The sequence below is a fragment of the Ixodes scapularis genome, unplaced genomic scaffold, assembly GCF_016920785.2.
Source record: "Ixodes scapularis isolate PalLabHiFi unplaced genomic scaffold, ASM1692078v2 PGA_scaffold10__122_contigs__length_95168666, whole genome shotgun sequence".
Classification (NCBI taxonomy): Eukaryota; Metazoa; Arthropoda; class Arachnida; order Ixodida; family Ixodidae; genus Ixodes; species Ixodes scapularis.
Window position 1 is genome coordinate 62767859 of NW_024609836.1, and position 6000 is coordinate 62773858.

Consider the following 6000-nt stretch of genomic DNA (forward strand, 5'->3'; position numbering starts at 1 on the left):
GGTGTCACGTGACCTCGGGGGGGTCACGTGACCTCGCGGTTACGCCGACGGCGACGCCGACGTCGCTCAAGCCGGAAACGGGCCCCTAAGAGCTGCGCTCTAAAACATAAAACTGACATCCGCTGTACTGGTCCACAATATATTCGGCAAGTACGGGCAGTGAGGAGTAGGACACTATAAGGACAGACGCACTATTTTAATAAGAAGCCCGCGTTTATCTACACCGGGTCTGGTGGGCATTGCGGGTGCGCAGAAACCAGATACCACCGAGGCAAGGCCGTCATGTGATCTCATTATCGCGACGCAGCCAAGGAGGTTGCGGCATTCGCCGATTAGAAAGCAGAACAACTTATCCCTAAGCAAGGAGCGTGAACATGATAGACCACGCCCTGCACTCCTTAAGCTCTTAGTGACTATCAGCCGTATTCACTAATCTTGACGGACCAGCATTGCTTTAAAGTTAGTATCGCGTCTAAGTAGTCGCGAACTAAAAGCAAAATTCAGCGACTAAGGATCGACTAGTTTTGCGGTATTCACGAGCGCGAAGCGAGTGGCTGACGATCTAGTCCGAATTAACAAGTGGAACTGACATAAGAATATAGGTCACGCGTACGCGTACTTAAACGCCGCTGCGGAAATGGGTAATTTATCGCATAGAAACTAATATTTATATCTTTATCCGGAAAAAAAAAGAAATCTGTTCACAACTCCTTGTAACGCCTGATTAGAACGCAGCTCTTGATGAGAAGGAGGGGAAGGGTACTGAGGGGAAGGTATATCCTTCCTCCCTTCTCCTCACCTCCTCATCCTTTCTGCTACTCCGAGCGGCGTCACCGTCGTCTCACGAGGGTCACGTGACGTCACGGGTGTCACGTGACGTCACCGGGGTGACGTGACCTCACGGGGGTTACGCGACCCCTATGAGGTCACGTGACGATTACGATGGGGTCATCAGTGTCGTCACTGATGACGTCATCAGGGACGATGACGATGCCGATGACATCACTGATGACGTCATCAGTGACGTCACGCGTCCCATAATGCACCGCGCGGTTACGCCGACGGCGACGCCGACGCCGCTGAAGCCTGAAACGGGCGCCTAAGAGCTGCACTCTAAAGAAAGAAAAATTGAGAGTGTAATTGCCCGAGACAGAGTTCTACAAAGAAAAAATTAAAAGAAACACAAGCCGCATTGCCAGCGATATTAACAAATATGGAAGCGCCCGTAAATGCGTTTTTTCTCGTCGTCCAGCGCTCTGCTGAGATCTCTTTAGCGGAATCTCTGAACGTTGAACATGGCTATTTACAGAATATTTACTTCACCAATTCTTTCTAGATGTGTCCCTGCAGCGTTTGGACACAGTAAGTGCTTCGTTAGCACTGGCGGTCAGCGGTGATACGAGTCGGCCATGGCGCTGAACCGCTAGTCACCCGCTAAACACCGGCTAAACTAGGCCTACCCCATGACTAAGATTTGTCAGTCGACTTCTTAGTCACGCGGAGCGACTAGTCCCTAAACACGACCGGTGAATACCAAGCGCTCACTTAGCGGTGACTATCGCGCGCCACACGATCATTTTAGCCGATGACGTCGCTAGTCAGTGTTTAAACAGGCGCTACTCACGCCTGCCGAATACGGGTGTATATATTATAGACCGACTCAACCCTGACGTCACGCCACTGCAGTAGTTCTGCTGTCGGCAGTGCGCATCCGCAGATGCATCGCCTCACCGAAATCTGGATTCTGCGCGTGTTCATAAACTGTGTGGTCAATAGTCTGGGCATTTGGTTTTTTCTGTTTTAGAGCGCAGCTCTTAGGCGCCTGTTTCCAGCTTGAGCGGCGTCGCCGTTGGCGTCGTAGTCGGCGTAGCCGTCGGCGTAACCGCGCGGTGCATTATGGGACGCGTGACGTCACTGATGACGTCATCCGCATCGACATCGCCACTGATGACGTTGTCAGCATCCGCATCATCATCGCCAGTGATGACGTAATCAGTGACGTCACTGAGGACGTCATCGGCGTCCGCATCGTTATCGTAACTGATGACGTCATTAGCGGCGATGACGATGACATTACGATGACGTGACACGTGACGTCTCTGGTAACGTCACTAATGACGTCATCACGATGATGTCATCGTCACGTGACCTTACAGGCGTCACGTAACCCCGGTCACGTCACATGACCCCCGTGAGGTCAGGTGACCATCATGAGGCGACAGCGACGCCGCTCGAACGGAGGGATAGCAGACAGGATGAGGAGGGCGGAGGAGGGGTATATCCTCCCCTTAGTATCCTTCCCTCCTCCTCCTCAAGACCTGCGCTCTAATTCGGCATTACAGAGAGCTGTAAACGGCTTGCATTTTAGAGCGCAGCTCTCAGGCGTCCCTTTCCAGCTTGAGCGGCGTCGGCGTCGCATTCGGCGTAACCGCGCGGTTGCATTCTGGGAGGCGTGACGTCACTGATGACGTCATCAGTGACATCACTGATGACGTCATCGACATCGTCACACTCTAATGACGTCATCGGTATCTGCATCCTCATCATCCCTGATGACGTCATCATTGACGTCACTGATGGCGTCATCGTCATTGTCACGGAACCTCATAGGGGTCACGTGACCTCCGTGAGGTCACGTGACCCTCGTGAGATGACGGCGACGCCGCTCGGACGGAGGAGTAGCAGACAGGATGAGGACGTGAGGAGGAGGGAGGAAGGATATACCTTCCCCTCGGTACCCTTCCCCTCCTCCTCCTTCCCAAGAGCTGCGCTCTAATCCGGCGTTACAGGGAGTTGTAAACGGATTTCATTTTTTTTTCTTGTTACTTTCGGCATGGCGGGAGCTGCCGAACTTAGCTATTAGAGAGGAGGAGGGCGGTTTCGGACCCCAACTTCTAACAACTAGTGCTGAATAGATGGACGATGGTCAATAAATATCTTGTCGGAATGAGTCAAATCGAGATAAACAAAATAATAAAAAATACTAAGAGGCTATAGGAAATTAGATTGTTAAATATAACTTATCATTCCCAGCCTGATGGTTGTCACATGATGTGTTTATTTGAAATGCGCCTGTTTGTTGTTGTTATTTTCAAACGTTGGTATAACACCCTGCGTACAGATATTATTAAGACAACGAATCGAAAATTGTGTCAAATGTAAGCAATTGCTTTGACTTTTTACTCCGTCCTTTTTAAAAGTTTCTTCCCCGCGTAATTAGCGTTCTTGTGCCTAGTCTTCATTATTCCCTGTAAACTAATACAACTTTTTTTCGGCACTTCGCCCTTTTTTCTTGCGTGACTTTTTTCGCCATTAAATTAGAATTATATTCTTATCATCCTACGGCTGCTGTGTCTGCGCACATTACTTTTACCTATATATCCACGAAAGCATTTGTCAACATTCGTTTCTCTTTATATATATATATATATTACAAAAAAAAGCAGTCGCCACCTTTCCCCCCTCCCCCACAAACTCCAAACCTGCCCCTGTGTTTAACGTACGTCGTAATCCTATCTTTTCTCTATCTAAGGTTTGTATTAATGATCTGCCAACGAAACTCCCCACTATTTGCTCCGATAACCATTAATGTCTGTGTATTTCTTTATGCCTACTTTGTCATAACAACTAATTTTAACACTTGTATAAGCAAGATTTGTCCTATATGTTTTCTACGAAAATAACGATGTTTTACAACCTGAAAACAGGCTCATACAGACACTGGAAACCTTCAGTTTTGTGTTTGTCTTTAATTTGGCAGTCTTCGAGCGCTACATTAAACTGCTGCATCTTGAGCGAATCTTCAAACATCGACAGTTTGCAATGAATCTCATCCTTCTGCTGACTTGTCTTTACGGAACATTCGATACAAGTAAGCTCTAACTACGGTTCTAAACGTTTCATTTCCATTATCCTTCTTGACATAATATTGGATAATCCTCCTGTTACGCGACCATTCTCAAGTGTCGCTGAGCCAACGACGCATGACTTAATCATGATCAACGGGAAGTATACGGCGGCGCCAGCTGTCATTGAACCGCTAACGACAGTTGCGCTCAGCCTATCATGTCTATATTAGTGAAACTGAACGAACTTGAAATAACTGGATCCAAGATTCGGGCATCGGCATGCTACCGTTAGTGATGCAGTTACTGTTTCAGAACTTAGGCGAAGATATCCAGATACAATCGTAGAAACGTAAAAACAAAACAAAAAAATAAAACAAGATTCTACAATGGGCCATTTTCAAGAATCGACACTTCAGGCAGTTCAGTTGTCAAAACTCGTCAGCACTTGCTCAGTCGGGCGTGGTCACGCTCTAGCTCAAGGAAGCATGATCTTTCTGTTTCTATTAGGCTCCTCAAAGTCCCTTTTGTGTCTATTGCGGCTTTCTCGCCCCCAAAACCGTGCTAAGCTATTCTCTCTTCTCCTTCCTAAATCCACACATGTTTTTACCGTACGAATCCTCAAATCCTGTTTTCTGCCACGCGGCGCGCGTAACTGGTCGGCGCCGGTGCCTTCCAGCGTTGAAGTGCGTCGTTAGAGGCCACGCACCAAAGTGCGACGTGCGCGCGGCGTAGATGTCTGCCTTGGCCAGATCTCGGCGTCGCGCCAGAAGTGGCTTGCCGCCAGGCAGCGACCAATCAGAGTCACCCGGGGCGGAAGCGAGACCGGGCGCTCCCGGCGCGCCCCCTGCAACTTCCGAGTCAGTTTCCGTGCAGATGCGTGTAGTGTAGACGCGAGCAGCAAGCTGGACGACAGAATAATCTTTCAGGTAAAATTAAAAGGAAAAGTGTTTAACCTCTGAATAAACTTCTTTGTGCAGCACTAATTACACCCTTTGAACAGGTGGTTTTTGCCTCTGGTCCGATCATTTAGGCGTAGTCGATCTGGCGACAATGCGCAGCGCCCGACCCTGAGCAGTCTCTACAGAGACTTTGGCCATTCATTGGGAAGTACCTGAGTCAATTGAAGAGACACTATTGGCCGAAAGCGTGCTGGGAGTGTTCCAAGGCACCTTCAAAAATTCGAATGCGGCCAACCAGAAGCCGAAAATAATGCCCTGGCGGTGGTCGCGAGAAATAAAATTAATAACTGCGCCGGAATAACTCTCGGAGGCTGAAAATATGGTGCACGTGATGTTTAAATCACGGCCATCCAAAATCATAGTCGAAGAGCACGACTAGCGAAATGATCGACATCGTCCATACGCCAGGCGTGGATTGACGGGAAGCGGCCATTCGAGCGGTCACACTCTATCTGAGCAACGTTTCTTACATCTTTCCGCATGATCATGATCGAAACATCACGTGCACCCTATTTTCAATCATGAACAGTTGCTACATTTAACTTTTACGAGCTTACTAGAATCACATGTGTATGATTAAGATTGTTTCTCCATACCATCGCTAGGGTATAATCTTTGACTTCTCGTTGGCCAAGAGAGCATTTCAAGCCCTGTTTTTCTGTCTGCTACGCGCCCTGCCTCTGCCCGCTCCCCCCATTGACCAAATTCTCTCAATACACGGCACTGCGCCCTACCGACGCGGGTTGGCGCCGCGTCGACGCCGACGCCAACAAAACGCGTAAGGGACGAGTGCACGTGAAAAGAACTGCCAACATTTGTTTTCTTTTTTTTAATGTTTCTTGTACCTGTAATGCTCTTTTCTTTGATGCTTGTTTTATGCCTTAATGTTTCTAAAATAAGAAAGCAGTGTGCCCGTCATCGTTCTCAAGTGAAAGTTCCTTTTTTTTTTTTAACTCACTTTTTGTTTGTATTATTACAACCTTGATTACTGAACAACGATTTAGATTACCCAGTTTCACTCACATGTCACAGTGGCATGACTAGATTAGGCGTATTGCCTTTAGACTTCATTTTACTAAAGATAATACTAGAAAAAAAACATTATGACCTGAGCATTGGAGCTAACAAAAATTATTAATTTAATTTATTCAGCTGGCGCTTTGCTCTTTTAAAAAATCAGATGAGAGTGCCGC